Below are 20,450 nucleotides of genomic sequence, written 5' to 3' on the forward strand. Positions count from 1 at the left end.
TTGTTGAAATGGTTTTATGGTGCCATGTTGTATTTTAAGAGAACCTGAGGTACCCCTACAGTGGAAAATCCCCAAAAGTTACCCCATTTTGGAAACCACCCCCCTCAAGAAATCTAGTAAGGGGTATACTGAGCTTTGACCCCACAGGCTTCCAATACAATGTTGCTTTAGCCCCAAATGTTTCATTTTCACAAGGGGTAACATGAGAAATTACACCCCATAACTTATTATCCATTTTCTCCTGAATACGGCAACACCTCATATGTGGTTGTAAACTGCTGTAGGGACACACCACTGGACTCAGAAGGAAAGGAGCGCCATATGGTTTTGGCAGCGAAGATTTTGATAGATTGGTTTACGGGCAACATTTTGGTATTGAACAACCTCTGGGGTACCAGTACAGCTATTTTCTGACCATACGTTTTTCTTCGTTTTCTTGTTATTTTGCTTTTTGGGAAGTAGGATAAAGAAATGCAACAATTCTGCCATGGCTTTTTGGGTTTTGTTATTGCAGTGTACAGCATGTCGGAAAAATTAGACGTTATCCTTATTCTGCTGGTTACTACAATTACAGGGATACCAAGTTTATATATTTGTTTTACATTTTACCACTTTTACACAAAGCATTTTTATAAAGAGAAATCATGTTTTTGCATCGCCATCTTCTGTAGACCATAATTCTTTTTATTTTTGGGGTGATTGTCTAATGTGGGCGTACATTTTTTTCAAGGATAAGGTGACGTTTTCATTGGTACCATTCTGGGGTACATTTTCTGGGGGTATATACTTTTTGATCGCTCAATATTACACATTTTGTAAGGTGAGGTGACAAAAAAGGTGACTGCTCTAGCACTGTATTTTTTTCTTCGAGATTTCACCTGATGAAATCTATCTGTATTGCGCCACCTGCTCTTTTTTATATTTTTTCTGTCCACTGAGAAGGTCGCACATACTCAGTTTCATCCTTCAACTGCTGTCTTAGGCCTCTTTCACACTTGCGTTGTCCGGATCCGGCGTGTACTCCACTTGCCGGAATTACACGCCGGATCCGGAAAAACGCAAGTGTACTGAAAGCATTTGAAGACGGAGCCGTCTTCAAAATGCTTTCAGTGTTACTATGGCACCCAGGACGCTATTAAAGTCCTGGTTGCCATAGTAGGAGCGGGGAGCGGGGGAGCGGTATACTTACAGTCCGCGCGGCTCCCGGGGTGCTCCAGAATGACGTCAGAGCGCCCCATGCGCATGGATGACGTGCCATGCGATCACGTGATCCATGCGCTTGGGGCGCCCTGACGTCACTCTGAAGCGCCCCGGGAGCCGCACGGACGGTAAGTATGCTGCTCCCCCGCTCCCCACTACACTTTACTATGGCTGCCAGGACTTTAGCGTCCCGGCAGCCATGGTAACCATTGAGAAAAAGCTAAACGTTGGAGCCGGCAATGCACCGAAACGACGTTTAGCTTAAGGCCGGATCCGGATCAATGCCTTTCAATGGGCATTCATTCCGGATCCGGCCTTGCGGCAAGTCTTCAGGATTTTTGGCCGGAGCAAAAAGCGCAGCATGCTGCAGTATTTTCTCCGGCCAAAAAACGTTCCGTTCCGGAACTGAAGACATCCTGAACGGATTTCACTCCATTCAGAATGCATTAGGATAATCCTGATCAGGATTCTTCCGGCATAGAGCCCCGACGACGGAACTCTATGCCGGAAGAAAAGAACGCAAGTGTGAAAGAGCCCCTAGTTGTGATAGGGAGAGCATGGACACACCCCCTTAGCTTCAACAGAACATACACTCCCATTAAGCGGTCATCTTGATATAAATTTAGCAGAGCAATAAATGGGGAGATCTCTGGGGAGGGTTCAAAGGGGGGTGAGTAGATTATGGGAGGGGATGGAAGGTTTTATTCAGGTTGTTTCTCTTTGCCCATAGTTCTGACTATCTGTTTAGCATTAAAAGTTCTTGGCAGTATTGTAGGCCTACTCCTGTCTCCAACAACAGAAGATCTTCTCAGTGGATTTTCTTTGAAATGTCAGTAGCTGGATTTGTTGTTACAAATTTCTCAGTTAATTCTTCTGACTTTGAAGTTTTCCATATTCGTTTGTGGACTCCCCTGAATCTGACTTTCTGGTAATAATGCAGTGTCCCACTATTTACTTTTACTGCTAACTGTCATATTTAATGTATTGTATTTCCTAATATCAGGCTGACATTGTCATTTCATCTATTCGCCCCTAGGTGGTGCTTGCGCCACATATTATATATAGATGAAGGAAATTGTGGAGTCCGCACACCTGTATGTAATGGGTGCTCGCGGAGGACTTCAATCACGTAGTAGGTAGATAATCCACGGCACACCAACGTCTTTTGTTTGCAAATTTATTTTGAATACAAAAATTCAGATAATGTCAATATATGACTGATCGCGCCATTATTAGAGCATGTACATAGTATACGTAATATAATTTTTAGGCCATAATGTATCCCAACGTTTCGGTCCTATCAAGACCTTTCTCAAGGGATCTGTAAAAAGTATAAACACAAAATATTCTGTTTTACTATCTTTCCAAGGCGGTGAGCATTGCATATCATTGACAGATCATGAAGATAAAAAGAGAGCAATAACAAAATAGAAAGAGATCAAAGTCTCAGAATTGTAGCACTAAGATGAAAAGAGTAGAGGGTAGGTAAAGTAAGGAGGACATAAGACTGGTTAGAAAACACCAAAGTTATAAAGAAAAGACCCTACCATAATCATAAGTATAGATCTGTAATAAATGAAGTAGATGAAAGTAATTCTATAATGAGTATTAAAGTAAAATCGATCAGCTAAGTGAGTTTCAATTTGATAAAAAATAATATTACCTGGGGCCAAGCTGCAAAGAGACAGAAATGGAGGCGCTGCTCATGCCTCTCCTTAGTTAGGATTTATAGCGTGGGAACGTTCCTTCTATTATGCCTCCTCCTCTAATATCACATAATAATAGCCTGGACATCCTTGGAGTTGTAGTTCTCTCCTTTTATAACTCATCTTGTAATGTCCTCAAATATCACATAATAGCCTGGTCATGCAGGGAGTTGTAGTTGTCTTATCATATCTCCTCCAGGAAAGTCCTCTGATATCTCTGATATCACATAATAACAGTCTGGTCATGCTAGGAGTTATAGTTCTCTCTTATTCCTTCTCCCTATAATGTCCTCTAATGGATATGCTGAGAGTTGTAGTGTTGTAGTACTCTCCTCTTATACCTCTTCCCTGTAATGTCCTCTGATATCACATAATTACAGCCTGGACATGTTGGGAGTTGTAGTTCTCTCCTCTTATACCTCTTAATGTTCAATAGCAAACTCTTGGAGGTAGTGAGAAAAGGAGTTAAATATCGCACTAGGCACCAAGTTTGGTGAGTAAAGCAATGATTTATAGATTTTATATCTTATAGATTTCTTGTGTAATTTAGCTGCCGCTGTTATATAGATTATGGTTTTTGTTCTGTGTGCTGTACGGTCACCCACTCTCCTTGGTATGATGTCCTCATTTTTGGGGTTACGAAAGTAGCCAACTTACTGCCAGTACATATACAGTACACAGTAATAATGTCTACTGTGTGTGCTAGGCCAGGCCCAGGACGTAATAGATGTCTATCATCTATTACAGCTCGGGCCTGATACCCCACCAGTGCTCTTTTCAGCAGGTGCAATGCAGTGAAATTGCCTGCTGGACTGTGTAGTCCTCCAGCCTGTCCTTGTTTACACATCCCAGCAGGTGCATTGCATTGCACCTGCTGGGGAGAGCAGGATGTGCTCCACTCATCGGGAGAATGGGACTTGGTGAGTATTACTGAGTTTTATTTTATTTACACCACTGGTGTCCTTTACTAGGGAAAGTACTACTGTGTGGGGACATTAACGGGGAGCACTACTGTGAGGATGGACTAAGGGGGTATAAATAATGTGTGGGAGCACTAAAAAAAGCATAACTACTTTATCAACGTTTTTTGGCAAGTGTGGGCGGTCTTGCCTAGCTGTGGGAGGGGAAGTATTTGGAAGGGGGGGTCATTCAAAAATTTGCTGTGGGGTCCATTCTTTTCTAGTTTCACCCCTGGTGACTGCACATGTGCTGCTACACTTCCGGGTAGTGGCGCAAGCGCAGTTGCTGCTCCCACAGTTAAATTTGAGCTTTGGCACCTGTGTCACTACTACCAGATTGTAAGACCTGGAATAGATGTCTGGGTCTGGCCCTGTAAATCAAGCAGCAAATGGGCACTTATTCACTGTGGGGACAGCTGCTCACAGGTGTAGAACTGCTAATGAGACAAATCAGTTTGTTAGAATCCATTTGCTCATCCCTACTCTGATGAATTCTGCGGTTCGAGTTTTTGCTGCTTCAGGGTCCAGTTCACTGCTTTGTAGTTGTCATCTGGAATTGGTGATCTGAATTTATACTCTTGGTCTTTGTTTATCATAACCATCAATTTCACATCCCACATGTGATTTTGGCTTTGGCTGTCTTTCTGGGGATCTATGTTGGTCTGACATTTCAGTGGTCTGCTGTTCAAGTAAAAGATAGTCACAAGATAATAAAAGGTTACGGTGCATAATCCTTGATTTGTCCTCTCCTAACTCTATTTTCACCTCATACACTGGACTGTTTTCATGCTTCTTTCAGACAACAAATATTATCATCCCAATAAGCATGAATTTTTCCTGGTCTCCCTTTTTTGGTTAGGGTCCTCACTAGAACACAACCTACTGGAACAAGCTTGGTTGCGTGACTTTTCTGGTCATAGCATTTTTCTTTTTCAATGCAGTAAATTTTGTATTTCTCTGACACTATAGTATCAAAGATGATGTCTCATACACATTAGACTGGCAGCAGAACCAACCATTCTCGACAAATACTGATAAGAATACAGTAATGTGTATAGGGGCCCTTACTGTGAACCAGATTGTCATCAAGCTATGATTGACAATTTTCATCTCAGACTTTCCAAACTGCCCCTTTGGAGTCCTGCAATGATGCAAAGGGATCAAGATCCAGTCATATAACGCCCAGGGTGTTTTGATAGCTTACTACACTCTTCTATTAAGCCTTGGTAGTAGGCTTTTCCTTGATCAAACTCAGAGATCCAAGAGCTATCTAGCATATCTTGGATTCTAGATATTGGGTGATAGTCAGGACCTAATATTTGGTTTAGTTCTCTACAGTGAGAACTGAATCTTAGGGTTTTCTTAAACAGACTATAGTGAAGGAATAGTATAATTTTTTTTATATATATTCTCTATTTATCAGGTCTTGCAGGTACTCCTTTACCTCTACGTGAAGTGGTTCTGGCAGAGTAATATAGGTCTTTGTAATATTGGTCTTTGGTGTCCTTAAAAAGGTAATGCACTAGTTTCCAGTTCTATCAGACTGGCAGATACAATTGAATATATTGGTGAAGCAGGTCTCTGATTGGTGAATCAGCTATCTGATTTACCAATCCCCTGCCATTGGTCATTCAACACATGTACTCGCAAAGCCACTGCAACATCATCACACCTGCTGCACTGAGCCATAGACAGTCACAGCGAGAAATGGAGCAGAGCTGCTTAACTCTGTTCATCAATTGAGTAGGTGACTATTCAAATTGGACACAATAAGGTGCATCACTCTGTTGGGGCTACTTAAGTGGAGATCACTGTCTGTATGAGGACATCATGCTGTTGGAAGGCAGCCAGGATCACCTTCTGTGAGGGGGGCTGTTACAAAACTGTTAGTTACACTGTTACAAAACTGTTAATTACACTGTGTGCGGTCGGTCAGGACTTCAGGGACCCGTAACTCCCGAACCCTTGGACCGACGGAGCCGGATTTTGGATATGTTGTTCCCCTACACCAGGACTGTCTGAGGATACCGAATGTAAAGATGTACCCCCTGGTTTTGGGGTACATCCAGAACTTGGGTAACATTGTGTGTGGGTTGATTATGTTAAAGGCTTATCTGAGGGGAGGAGACGTGGGGGCTGTCCCAGACATGTAATTGTGTATTGTGGTAATCATGTAAATGTAGCCCTTCCCAGGGCAGGATGGCATAAAAGGAGGCCCCGGGTCAATAAACATCAGTCTTGCTTAACCTTCAAATCGCAGCCTCGACTCGTTTGTGGAGGGGGGAAGGATTATCCTAGCTGAAAGATCATTACCGGGATTGTTCTACATTTACAGGATCCTTCTGGATACCGAGACGAAGCGGCTCCTCTCTCTCTCCCTAAACAGAGATCCAGACTATCCAAGCGGTCCAGCTCCCAGCTAGCCGGGGAGTAACCGTAACATTTGGATGGCAGCGGTGGGATTGTCCTGGATTTCCTAGGAGAGGTACTGAACGGATGGAGAGCGCTTACGAAAAATTGAAACGTGCGACCCTGAAGGATTTACTCGAAAGCAGAGGGGGGAACGCCAGCAACCGTCCGAGAAGGGAACTGATCGCAGAACTAACCGAACTGGATCAGGGCTTCACGATGGCAGAAACCCCGACCACGAGTAGTGACGAAAAGACCAGGATTGTTCGGGAGAGGCTCTCTCTATACGGGCCGAACCCACCTATGGAACTGGTACAGCAGTTGATGGCAGAAGCGGACGAGGATATACGGAAGGCTCGAGCCCACGAACTCAGCCTAGTGACCGCACACCGCAATGCCGAAGCACCGCAGGTAATCGTTCCTGTCGGAAACGCCGGGAGGCCAAAGATACCCTATGCGGCTTTTAGACCCTTCCTAGAGAGCGAGACAGGAATCGAATGAATATTTAGCGGACTTCGAGAGGCAATGTGCCCTGCACCAGATTCCCAACAGAGAGTGGCCCACGATATTGTCTGGAAAACTATCCGGGCGAGCTCTGGAAGCATTTCGGACTCTGGGCGCTGAGGAAGTGACACAGTATGCGCTGGTCAAAGAGACACTGTTGCGGCGGTACGCTGTAACTCCTGACACGTATCGCCGACAATTTCGCAGCACGAGAAAGAAGCCTAACGACACACATATGGAATGGGCGCACCGAATGCGGAGAGCAGGCAAATCACTGGATGAGCGGAAGTAAAGCTGTGACTGGTGAAGAAATTTTACAATTATTTCTCTTAGAACATTTTTATAACGGCATGGAGCAGCAGGGGAAGGAATGGCTGCGAGACAGACGACCCTCTACCTTAGAAAAAAGCAGCCAAATTGACCGATGAACATTACGACTCCCGTCTACACGAACCCACGAACTACCGAGCCCCAGCACGGGTCGAACACAAAGATGTTTACCGCACGCCACCACGTACTGAATTCCGAGCCTCGGTGCCCGCGGGCCCCGCACGGTACTCAGGACCACCGAGTAACAACTCTGATCGCCCCAGACCGACCTGCTACCGATGCAAGCAACCAGGGCACCTCATGGCTAGCTGCCCCCTTAATGCACACCAGACCCCCCGGAATTATAATTACCCCCCTGGGTCATCTCGTCCTGCCCGGGCGCTCTGTGTTAACCAAGAAGCCCCTATGGAGGAATATTTGGGACCACTTCACGAAGCAGATCTGGTATATGCTGCTTTGGATAACCGCCAGCACCATCGGCAGAAGGTATGGCTCGAGGGGCGATCTACCGAGGGGTTAAGAGACACGGGGGCTACCATTACACTAGTCCAGAGCCATTTGGTGCCGGAGCACAAGCGATCAGGGCAGACTGTGGCCGTTAGAGTGGCGGGAGGGGATGTGTACAAAATTCCGACCGCTAAAGTACATCTTGATTGGGGAGTGGGAAAGGGGTCCGTAAACGTGGGCATAATGGATAATTTACCTGCCGAAGTACTACTGGGCAACGATTTGGGCCCCATGACTTCTGCCTATGCTCCAGTGGACAACAACGAGGCAAACCCAGTGACTACCAGAGCCCAAGCCCGAATGGAGCAAGAACTATCACCGGTGCGGGAGACACAGGTAAGACCTACCCCGACCTCGACTGACCCGTTAGGTCCCATACCCTGGGACACCCCAGATGCTTTCGAGACAGAGTCTAAGACTGACCCGACATTACAAAAGTACCGGGAACGAGCAGAGATCGGAGGGAGCGGGTCAGATAACGAAACCTTTTTATGGGAAAAGGGAAAGCTGTATCGCTTGACGGAGAAAAGGGAGCAGCAGAGGCGACAGCTGGTAGTGCCCCACAAATACCGTCGAGAAATACTCAAGATAGGACACGACATTCCCTTGGCAGGCCACCTAGCTGTAACCCGCACACTACACCGCATTACTCACACATTCTTTTGGCCAGGGGTACACGCTGATGTTAGGACTTATTGTAAGACCTGCGATGTGTGCCAACGAGTAGGGAGGAGAGGCGATCACCCTAAAGCTCATTTAGTAAATATGCCCATTGTGGAGGAACCCTTCAGCAGGGTTGCTATTGACCTAGTGGGACCGCTGGCTACCCCTAGTCCCTCCGGTAAGCGCTACATTCTTACCGTAGTGGACTACGCTACCAGGTACCCGGAAGCTGTCGCCCTATCCAACATCCAAGCGGATACGGTAGCGAATGCGCTGGTGCAGGTGTTTTCCCGGGTAGGATTTCCGAAAGAAATCCTGTCCGACCGAGGCACCCAATTTACGGCCGAATTGACTCAGCAACTCTGGCAGGTTTGCAAAATTAAGTCCCTCCTGAGCTCTCCATACCACCCCCAGACAAACGGACTTTGTGAGAGGTTCAACGGGACCCTCAAACAAATGCTCAAAACATTTACTCAGGAATACCGAGACTGGGAGCGTTTTCTGCCACACCTCCTATTTGCTTATCGGGAGGTGCCCCAGGAAACGACCGGGTTTTCGCCCTTCGAGTTGCTCTACGGAAGAAAAGTACGGGGACCCCTAAACCTGATCCGGGAGCACTGGGAGGGAGAGATGGAGACTGACGGTGTCCCCATTGTGCCGTACGTGCTGGAACTCAGGGACCGAATGGAGCAATTAGCTAAATCAGTGCAGGCTAACCTCCAGTCGGCCCAGAGAAGACAGAAGGTGTGGTACGATCGGGGGGCCCGAAAGAGAATCTTTACCCTAGGACAAAAGGTGTTAGTGCTTAAGCCAGTTAAGACAGACAAATTACAAGCGTCCTGGCAGGGCCCCTATCAGATAGTGGAGAAAAGGGGAGACACCACCTATGTAATAGCTAGCTGCCATGACAGCAATCTTAGAAAGACATTCCATGTGAACATGCTCAAGGAATATCTTGAGCGGCCGGAGAACGTGACGGCCATATGCTGTCCCCCTCAGGAAGACCCCGACAGTCTACCCATTCCAGATCTGTTAGAAAAAAGTCCCCACGCAGATATAGTAGCTCAGGTCAAGATAGGGGACCGACTTAGCCCCACTGAAAGGGAGCAGCTTAACCAACTCCTGCAGTCCAAAAGCCCCACTTTCTCCCAGAAGCCAGGGTACACTACCTTAACCACCCACCAGGTAGATACCCCAGGACAAGCTCCTTTACGCCAGGCTTCTTACTGAATCCCCGAGGCAGTTAGGGCAGAGATGAAGAAGGAGATCGATGAGATGCTCCAACTCAAGGTAATTGAGCCCTCCGATAGTCCCTGGGCTTCTCCAGTGGTCCTGGTGCCCAAGAAAGATGGTACAACCCGGTTTTGAGTAGACTATCAGAGGCTCAATGAAAAGACAGTGACGGACGCTTACCCTATGCCCAGGGTAGACGAGCTACTCGATCGTATAGCCAGGGGACATTATCTGACCACCATCGACCTCTGCAAGGGTTACTGGCAGATTCCCCTGGCCCAGGAGGCTGTCCCCAAGTCAGCATTCGTCACCCCGTTCGGCTTATATCATTTTAAGGTAATGCCGTTTGGGATGAAGAATGCCCCAGCTACATTCCAGCGCTTGGTTGATAGGCTCCTGGATGGCTTCCAGAGTTTTGCTTGCGCATACCTGGACGACATAGCGATCTACAGTGAGTCCTGGGGGGGCCACTTAGCTCACGTAGGAATGGTTCTGGATCAGATCCGGACTGCGGGCCTGACTCTGAAGCCAGAAAAATGCCACTTTGGGATGGCCGAGGTACAGTACCTGGGTCACCGGGTGGGGTGTGGGAAACAGCGACCAGAGCCGGCCAAGATAGAAGCTGTTGCCAATTGGCCCACCCCCACCACTAAGACTCAGGTCCTAGCATTCCTGGGCACAGCAGGGTACTACAGACGGTTTGTACCAGACTACAGCACACTTGCTAAACCCCTGACTGACCTGACCAAGAAAAACTTACCTCGACAGGTCCTGTGGTCTCCCCACTGTGAAACGGCTTTCCAAGCTCTGAAACTTGCTCTTGTCAACGCTCCCGTCTTGGCGGCCCCAGCCCTTAACAAACGTTTTATCGTCCATACAGACGCTTCCATGTTCGGGCTGGGAGCTGTCCTCAGCCAAGTAGGCGAAGACGGAGGGGAGCACCCAGTTGTCTACATCAGCCGTAAGCTCCTGCCACGTGAAGTCAGCTATGCAGCGGTAGAAAAAGAGTGTTTGGCTTTGGTGTGGGCACTAAAGAAATTGACTCCCTATTTGTATGGACAAGAGTTCACTCTGGTTACCGACCATAACCCGTTGGTGTGGCTAAACCGGGTCTCGGGGGATAACGGCAGACTTTTACGTTGGAGTCTGTCATTACAACCCTTCAACTTCACCATTACCTACAGACCTGGGAAACAGAATGGCAACGCTGACGGGTTGTCCAGACAAACAGACCTCAGCCCAGCATAACCAGCGGTCTGGACAGCCTTAGTCTGCCCCGAAAAGGGGTCAGACAGTGTCTGCCAGAGTGTTCCACAAAAAGGGAGCACTGTTACAAAACTGTTAATTACACTGTGCGCGGAAATGGAGCAGAGCTGCTTAACTCTGTTCATCAATTGAGTAGGTGACTATTCAAATTGGACACAATAAGGTGCATCACTCTGTTGGGGCTACTTAAGTGGAGATCACTGTCTGTATGAGGACATCATGCTGTTGGAAGGCAGCCAGGATCACCTTCTGTGAGGGGGGCTGTTACAAAACTGTTAGTTACACTGTTACAAAACTGTTAATTACACTGTGTGCGGTCGGTCAGGACTTCAGGGACCCGTAACTCCCGAACCCTTGGACCGACGGAGCCGGATTTTGGATATGTTGTTCCCCTACACCAGGACTGTCTGAGGATACCGAATGTAAAGATGTACCCCCTGGTTTTGGGGTACATCCAGAACTTGGGTAACATTGAGTGTGGGTTGATTATGTTAAAGGCTTATCTGAGGGGAGGAGACGTGGGGGCTGTCCCAGACATGTAATTGTGTATTGTGGTAATCATGTAAATGTAGCCCTTCCCAGGGCAGGATGGCATAAAAGGAGGCCCCGGGTCAATAAACATCAGTCTTGCTTAACCTTCAAATCGCAGCCTCGACTCGTTTGTGGAGGGGGGAAGGATTATCCTAGCTGAAAGATCATTACCGGGATTGTTCTACATTTACAGGATCCTTCTGGATACCGAGACGAAGCGGCTCCTCTCTCTCTCCCTAAACAGAGATCCAGACTATCCAAGCGGTCCAGCTCCCAGCTAGCCGGGGAGTAACCGTAACAGGGGCACTTAGGGGACATCCTAGTGTGTGAGGAACATGTGGGGCATCACTATTGTGAGGTGGACTCCATGCATTTTTTCCGCTTGGCCCTTTAACCGATGGCAGACCCAGGTATTTGGACTTGAGTAACCCTGCTCTATTTGAACTGGAGGATCAAACTCCTCTTTAACAGAGGCACTTTACCCTCTGGTTGACCAACATTTGGCTCATATATGGTTTTATAATGGCTGAGTATACTGCATTGACTGATTCAATGTGAACCAACATAGTATTAGTTTCAATGTAATATTATGTTTACTGGGGTTCAGTAATGGAATGGTTACCCAAGCAACGTTGTCATGAGGTATAATCACAGTTTCACCTGAAATAATTCCCTCTGGTAGTTGTGCTGTGTCACTTGGCATGAAGAGCATTTTCTGGGTTAATTGATAAGGTACCACATGAACACTACACGTCATTCCCATTAGTACCTGCTGGCTTAATGGTGTGGCATACTCCAGTTTTTACCACCTTGCAAGATATCTTTGTTTAGCATCTCTGTTTTTCTTGTTAGCAGTTGAACTTCAAATGACAAAGCTAGTGAACCCAATAAAGTTGCTAAAGAGGTTGTTCTGAGGCCAACTTCCTCAATCACATTATACCCAATAACTGGCTCAATAATAGGCAACAGTTATGCTGTTGTCAGTAGATACCAGGAAAGGCACTAGGCGTTCTTTGTTGTTATTATGATATTTCATGCCCTCTTGGGGGAGAGGAGCATTAGTGGGCATGGGCGCTGCATTGCTCACACACTCCAGTGCTCCTGCTTTCTGGCAGTCCCACCAGTATCTCCATGCACCCAGCAGATCCAGCTTCTGGAGTAGCACTGCCTTATAGTTCTCCTTGCTAAGGCCTGCAACCATTTTTGCCTGTAGGGTGTACACACGCCTTAATCTTCCACAGCCAATGGCTGGTCACCTTGGAGTATTTAAGGCACCTTCCCTAAGAAATAGGTTCCAGTACTATAGTTTCCTGCAAAGGTGTGCCATTTGTTTGTTTGCCTGTTCTGTGTACTGACTTCTGGATATGACCCTTCACTGCCTACAGTAACCTGACCTCTGCCTGATCCCCTCACTGACCCTGGGCTGAACTTCCTCCTGACCTCAGACTGTATCGGACTATTCCAGGAGGTAGCAGCCTGGTAGCTCCCCTGCAGCAGAATCCGGATCCCTGACAGGGGTTAAAGGGTGAAGACCTGGAGGGCCAATTAGAAAACTCCCTTTTCAAATCAAGTCAAATCTGTTGAAGTGACACAGCGTATCCACCTCTGCTTCATAAAAGTTATTATAAGAGTTTAGCTGGAAAGTCACTTATGTCCATCCAATGAAAGGAATCTCATTCTGTTTTACTGCTCCCCAACAGAGGTTCAGAGCGTAATAGCTCATCCCTTGTCCTAGATTTGTTTTGGGGAAGATCGTTCTGTGTCCACCTTTCACTGATCATATCTGCTTGAGTTCCAGTGTTTCCATAATAAATCCCCTATTACATTGACTACTTTTTTTACTTATTGTTATGATTTCACGTGTCTGTAAGGTAGTTGTTGTGTGTTGCTCTGTTAAAGCTCCAGTTGTTGGATACGGTTACACACATTTTGAAAATAAGCGTATAACAAATTTCTTTGGGTTCCATACTTGAAGATGACACTTGCTTTGGTCAGGCCTTAGCATAGGAAAATGGTTGTCCGTCACCAGCAAACTCCTATTTTTTTGTTTGGGTGCTCTAGTATAATGTCTTTCTTTGGCACACTAATAGCAATGACTAGAGATGAGCGAATCGAAGTCGACCAAGTGGAATTCGATCCGAATTTCAGACAAAAATCTATTCGCACCGAGGTCAAATTTCCTCACGCTTCATAGTAACGAATGGCATTTTTTCCTAAAATGGCTGCTGCACATATTGGGACATGGAGTAAAGAACTCTGGGAACGAGGGATCACCCACAATGCCATGCATGCAGCCAATCAGCAGCTACCCAGCCCACGTGATCAGTGATGGTCAGTTTGCAGTGTTCGCCAACGAACACATGCGGGCTGCCATCTTGACTCACACTTCCTGCAATGCACAGGTACCGGTCTGAAATCAAATGCGGTCACTGGGAGCAGGCAGTTCCAAGAACAGCCCGATGAAGGCCCCCGGCGGCTGTTGTCGGAACTGCCTGCTCCCGGTGGCCGCATTTGATTTCAGACTGGCTCCCGGCACAGGCACAGGTAAGGGCTTACCTGTGCATCGCAGGACGAGTGAGTCAAGATGGCAGCCCGCATGTGTTCGTTGGCGAACACTGCGAACTGACCATCAATGCCTGTGATGTCAGAGTCCTATAAATAGCTTCAGCCATCTTGGATTCAGCCATTTTCCAGTGTACTTAGTTAGTGCAGGGAGAGATGTGGCAGTGCTAGATAAGACTTTATTGTGCTATTTAGAAGTTCAGGGGAAAATTATTCATAGTGTAGGGAAAGGATAGGGAGGCATTATCTACACTATAAAAGGAGAACAGGGTCCAATAGGGGAGTGTACAGCCCGGATAATAGGAGCGATTCTATTACACCTTGCAGCACTAACTGGGCATCCAATTTACTGTTATACTGCTGCTTTTAGGTTTGCGCTATATGATAGCTCAGTAATTCCAGCAAACCTTGCTTGTTATTGGGATGCAAGTGCTATGTGATACAGCCATTTACGGTGTGTATTAATAGGAAAAATACGTATGTCCTATTAGCCGTTCTGCAGTGAATTTACATTGTTATACTTTTTTTGGGGGGGTGTATTAATAGGGAAAAGAATATGTCTTATTTGCCATTCTGCTGTGAAGTTACATTGTTCTACAGCCATTTACGGGGTGTATTAATAGGAAATATATACGTACCTCCTATTAGCCGTTCTGCGTTGAAGTTACATTGTTATACATTCTTTTTGGGGGTGTTTTAATAGGGGGGAGAAAATACATCTTATTTGCCTTTCAGCGGTGAAGTTACATTGTACTACAGCCTTTTTTGGGTTGTATTATTTTACTTTTTATTTTATTATTTTATTATGAGGTATGCCAGACAGGTGACAGTCCCTTCAAAGGGAATGGGCAGTGGCCAAAATGTTTCTGTCGCAGGCAGAAGTAGCAGCAGAAGAAGGGCGGTTGGCAGCAGGAGTCGCAGCGAGAGGCCTGAGCTCCCAGTGTCATCTAGCAGTCGTGTCTTGACCAGCAACCCAGTGGTGCTTTAATGGTTGACTCGGTCTTCGACTTCGTCGCAAGTGACATCGGACACCCCCAGCCAAGAGTCGGTGGGTTCCTCTGACACAACGCTTAGTTGGCATGGCCCCCAACTTTCCTCAACCTGCCTCTGTCATTTTCTGTTCCTTCAGCTTGAGAAGTATCTTCTGTAGGCTCGGCTCCACTTTTCAGCGAGGATGAACTACTAGAGGACAGTCAGCTAGTGCCCAGCTAAGATTGGGAGCAGACATCTGTCGCTTCCTCTGGTAGGCGGTTAAGTAGTGATGATGAGAGTTGCGTGGGAGCTGGTGTTGCAAGCGGTCAGGCTCCTGGCCCTGAGACCATTGAGGGGGACATCAGTGACGTGCAGATAGTAGCGGTGTCACTACCAGAGCTTTGAGACGTTCTCACAGCTCTGTGTCTCCACCCCTGTGATGATGTCACTTAGAGTTTGGAGGTGTTCTCACTGTTCTGTCTCTCCGCCCCTGTGGTGAGGTCTTTACTCCCAGCTGTTCCTCCTGCGTTTGATATCCCTGCCTTTAAATCACCCCTCCTCCTATTGCAGGGCGTGGATTATATTTCTCTTTTCAGTTGTAGCTCTGCCTTGAGTATCTTCACTTGTTGAGCTATTAGTTCTCTGGACCTGTGTTCTGTTGCTGCAAGCACTCCGGATATTGCCAGCGGCCCTTGGATCCGTCTTCTCTGCGGCTGCAGCTCCATCAGCTAAGTGTGCAGACATTGTTGTGTACCTGGTGATTTTCTGACTGGATCTGAGGTGGCCACGGTTCCCTCCATATTCTGAGCAGGGCATCGGTGGCCGTGCCCCTTCCACTATTGTAGGGGTTACAGGGCTCATCAGTCTTAGGCACGCGGGCATGCCTCGTTCCACCACATGGATCCGGGCATGTGCTTTAGCAGCATAGGGAGAGTGTTGAGGGTCTGACAGGGGTCACCCTTTCTCTTCCCTAGTTTGGGTCCGGTCAGTAGCTCTTTTTACTGTGTATGCTCTTGTTACCCTTAAACAGCCGTGACAAGCGGATGATGATAATGTAGCCGATCGCACTTGGGAGGAAGGGGCTTGAGGAAGGGGCTTCATCATTATCAGGAGAAGAGGGTGGCAGCTTGCACGTGAGGCAACAGGTGGTAGCATGGCCATGAGTCAGCAGGGTGGCAGCAGTGGGAGGGTGGGAGCCAAACATGCCCGGAGAAGACCACCTGCTTCGCAGGAGCCTAGCTGCCCGGAAGATAGTGGTGCAAGGGTTCAAGGAGGCAGCGGTAGCAGACAGTCAGTGCAGAGTGTTGGGGGGAAAATGGCATACTCGGCGGTGTAGTTGCTTTTTGTTATACCGCCGAAGGTGGTGAATATGGCCATTTGCCGAATTTGTGGGCAGAAGGTGAAACGTGGCCAGGGTGCCAATGTTGGCACCACGGCCCTGCGTCAACACATGCAGCGTCACCATAAAGTGGCCTGGGAGAATTGTGGCTCCGATGTGGAGGTCCAGCCTGCCACTGCAACCGCTGTATCACCCAGTGCCACGCACCCGATTTCATGCAGTCAATGCTCCTCAGCCGAAGGGAGCTGTCTGTCCTTCCCATTATCTACTGGTCCTGATGCTCCTGCTCCTCGTCCTCCTACTCCTCGTCAGTCATTTCATCAGCAATCGATCACCGAAGCGATTGCCAAGAGACAACAGTATGCGCGCACTCATTCAACGGCACAGAAGCTGAACACGCTCTTGGCCAAGTTGCTGGTGCTGTAGTCCCTCCCTTTCCAAGTGGTGGACTCTTCACCTTTCAGAGAACTGATAGCTTGTGCCGAGCCGAGGTGGAGAGTCCCAAGTCGTAATTTTTTGGCCAAAAAGGCAGTACCAGCCCTGCACACATACAGTGCTGCCCATAATTATTCACACCCCTGGTAAATTTTGACTTAAAGTTACTTTTATTCAACCAGCAAGTAATTTTTTTATGGGAAATGACATAGGTGTCTCCCAAAAGATAATAAGACGATGTACAAGAGGCATTATTGTGGAAAAAAAAAAAAACATTTCTCAGCTTTTATTTACATTTGAGCAAAAAATACAAGATGTTCCGCACTGTGGAAAATCTCAGAGGACGTGGTCGGAAGCCAAAAGTGACACCTGTGCTGGCCAGGAGGATAGTTAGAGAGGTGAAAAAGAATCCAAGGATCACCACCAAGGCCATCCTGGTGAATCTGGGCTCTGCTGGTGGCAATGTCTCAAGTCAGACAATCCATGGATCCGCAAAACTCGGACAGCAGCAATGTGCGTTCTGCATTTTGCGGACCACACATTGCCGGCACTAAGAGAATATGCCTATTCTTGTCCGCTATTGCAGGATCGCAAAATGCGGAATGGAATTGCGGATGTGTGAATGGAGCCTAAGTATGTGTGTGTGTGTATATATATATATATATATATATATTTTTTTTTTATATATACAGTATATATATATATATATATATGAATATACTTACACATATGTATATATACATATTTATACACATATATTTATACACATGTGTATGTGTGTGTGTGTATACATTGCAATGCATGGGCGCCGACAGTGTGTCCACTGTCTGCAGACATGAACCCATTCATTTAAATGGGGTCTGCAATCTGCATCCGACAGTACTTTTTTGCAGTGCGGAGGCATAGACAGAAAACCCATGGATGCACTCCATAGGTTTCCGATCTGTGCTTCCATTCCAGACCACACCGTATCTTTCGGATTTCAGACCCATCACTTGATATGGTGCGCACACGGCTGGTGCCTGTATATTGCAAACGGATGCGTCCTGGCACACAATGTAAGTCAATGGGGACGGATCCGTTTTCTCTGGCACAATACAAAACTGATCCGTCCCCCATTCACTTTCAATGGTGTTCAAGATGGATCCGTTATGGTTATAAAAGACCTAATAGAAATGGATCCGTTAATGACGGATGCATGCGGTTATATTATGGTAACTGAACCGTTTTTGCAGATCCATGATGGATCTGCAAAAAACACAAGTGTGAAAGTAGCCTTGGGCACATGGTGTCCCTCTTCCTTCTATTCTAAAGTTGGGAGGTATGCTAAAGCACTCATGAAATGACACCTAATGTGCTGTTGTCACTATGGCATCACAAGTAGGCAGAGATGTCATGTGACTGCTCCCCTGGAGACGCTTTGCTGTGATGCATGCTGGGATTTTTACTTTCACTTTGCAGCTGCTCCACCCACGCAGCCTCTCATTAATGGGAGCATGCCATGCTAAATGATATATATACAGTATATCTGTCATGATACAAATTCCTCTTGGCTTGGGGCACTTTATTGTTTTTTATACTTATGGTGGCCAACCCCTTTAATGTTTTGGAGTGGCCCAGCCAAAGTCCAGACTTGAATCCAATTGAGAATCTGTGGAGGGAGCTAAAGATCAGGGTGATGGCAAGAAGACCCTCCAACCTGAAATATTTGGAGCTCATTGCTAAGGATGAATGGGCAAAAAAAGACATTCAAAAAGCTGGTCTGCAATTATAGGAAGTGTTTGATTGCTGTAATAGCCAATAAAGGCTTTTCTATTGATTATTGAGCAGGGTATTAATCATTTTGGACTGGACACTTTTTGCTCAAATGTAAATAAAAGCTGAGAAATGTTTTTTTTTCCACAATAATGCCTCTTGTACATCGTCTTATTATCTTTTGGGAGACACCTATGTCATTTCCCTTCAAAAAATTACTTGCTGGTTGAATAAAAGTAATTTTAAGTCAAAATTTGCCAGGGGTATTGCAGCACGCCAGACCTGCAGGGTATTGTGAAGTGAGGTCACGGTTATGGGCAATCGAGGGTTACTCACTGTTTGGAGGAGAACCCTGGGCAGGCGCGTGGCAGTGAAGGAGAGGTAGACACGGTTCCTCTGGGGCACACTCTGTAAATAGGGACCAGACCTGATGGTGGATGAGGTGCCCTGGATGTTGCAGGTGTTTTGAGTGCCTGGGGCAAGACCCCTTTAAGAATCGTGACGCCAGTGCCTGTAACGGTGGCACACCGGTTTCCAGTAGCAATAAGTGAGGTACACAGATGGTATGGTGAACCAAACGTTGCTTTACTTATAACAGTCCAACTTTGTACATCAAGATGGTAATACAGTCCCTTATGTCATATGCTTCAAAAGCAGGCTTGTTTAAATAATAGCAGGTATAATCTTGCAAGATACTCGGAGGGTAATAATAATATATACTCAGAGCAGGCTGTACCTTCTCCTCAGAAATAGTGTACACTGTTCCCTTTGAACTCCTGTCTGGTTTTCTATCCCAAGGCCCGTATGCCTAAATGCTGGCTTTTATCCTTGGCAAATAATCTTCCTCCCGTATTAATCCTTGCACTACTTTATAGGTCCTCTGCCCATCAGCTTACTTATCTTAGCTGGATCCACTGGCTCTGCTAGGTTGGAGGGTACAGCAGGTTTCTCCCAGGAGGCTCATCTCTTGTCCTGGAGTTGATTATTCTGAGCTAACATAGGCTCATTACCTGCAGGCAGGCTAGGAATCTTCACTAGCCTCCTGGTAGCAACTAGAAGCCTGGACTGTCTAGCTGCATGTCAGGAGGAGGCCCTTAGCATAGCTCGGGCTGGTGCCTTCTCACTTCTGTCTCCACAGACTCCTGACTACAGACGAAGGGCTCTTTCACACTTGCGTTGTCCGGATCTGTCGTGTACTCCATTTGCCGGAAGTGCCCGCCGGATCCGTAACACAGCAAGTGAACTGAAAGCATTTGAAGACTGATCCGTCTTCAAAATGCGTTCAGTGTTACTATGGCAGCCAGGACGCTATTAAAGTCCTGGTTGCCATAGTAGTACTGGGGAGCGGGGGAGCAGTATACTTACCTCCCGTGCGGCTCCCGGGGCGCTCCAGAATGACGTCAGAGCGCCCCATGCGCATGGATGACGTGATCCAGGCGATCACGTCATCCATGCGCATGGGGCGCCCTGACGTCACTCTGAAGCACACGGGGAGCCGCACGGACAGTAAGTATACCGCTCCCCCCGCTCCCGGCTACACTTTACCATGGCAAACAGGACTTTAGCATCCTGGCAGCCATTCAGAAAAAGCTAAACGTCGGATCCGGTAATGCGCCGAAACAACGTTTAGCTTAAGGCCGGATCCGGATTAATGCCTTTCAATGGGCATTAATTCCAGATCCGGCCTTGTGGCAAGTGTTCAGGATTTTGGGCCGGAGCAAAAAGCGCAGCATGCTGCTGTATTTTCTCCGGCCAAATAACGTTCCGGTCCTGAACTGAAGACATCCTGATGCATCCTGAACGGATTTCTCTCCATTCAGAATGCATGGGGATATTTCTGATCAGGATTCTTCCGGCATAGAGCCCCGACGACGGAACTCTATGCCGGAAAAGAACAACGCAAGTGTGAAAGAGCCCTAACTCCTTCCTGTCTGGGCCTGAACATTTATACTAGGGGCTCCCTATCTCCCTCTAGTGTCTAGGATGCTACACTACACCCAAATAGGCCTGTTGTGCATGTCACAGGGGAACAATACATATCAAAATATATCGAAAAATACATTAAAATGCATAGTTAAA

This window comes from Bufo gargarizans, chromosome 2 (genome assembly GCF_014858855.1).
Source record: "Bufo gargarizans isolate SCDJY-AF-19 chromosome 2, ASM1485885v1, whole genome shotgun sequence".
Classification (NCBI taxonomy): Eukaryota; Metazoa; Chordata; class Amphibia; order Anura; family Bufonidae; genus Bufo; species Bufo gargarizans.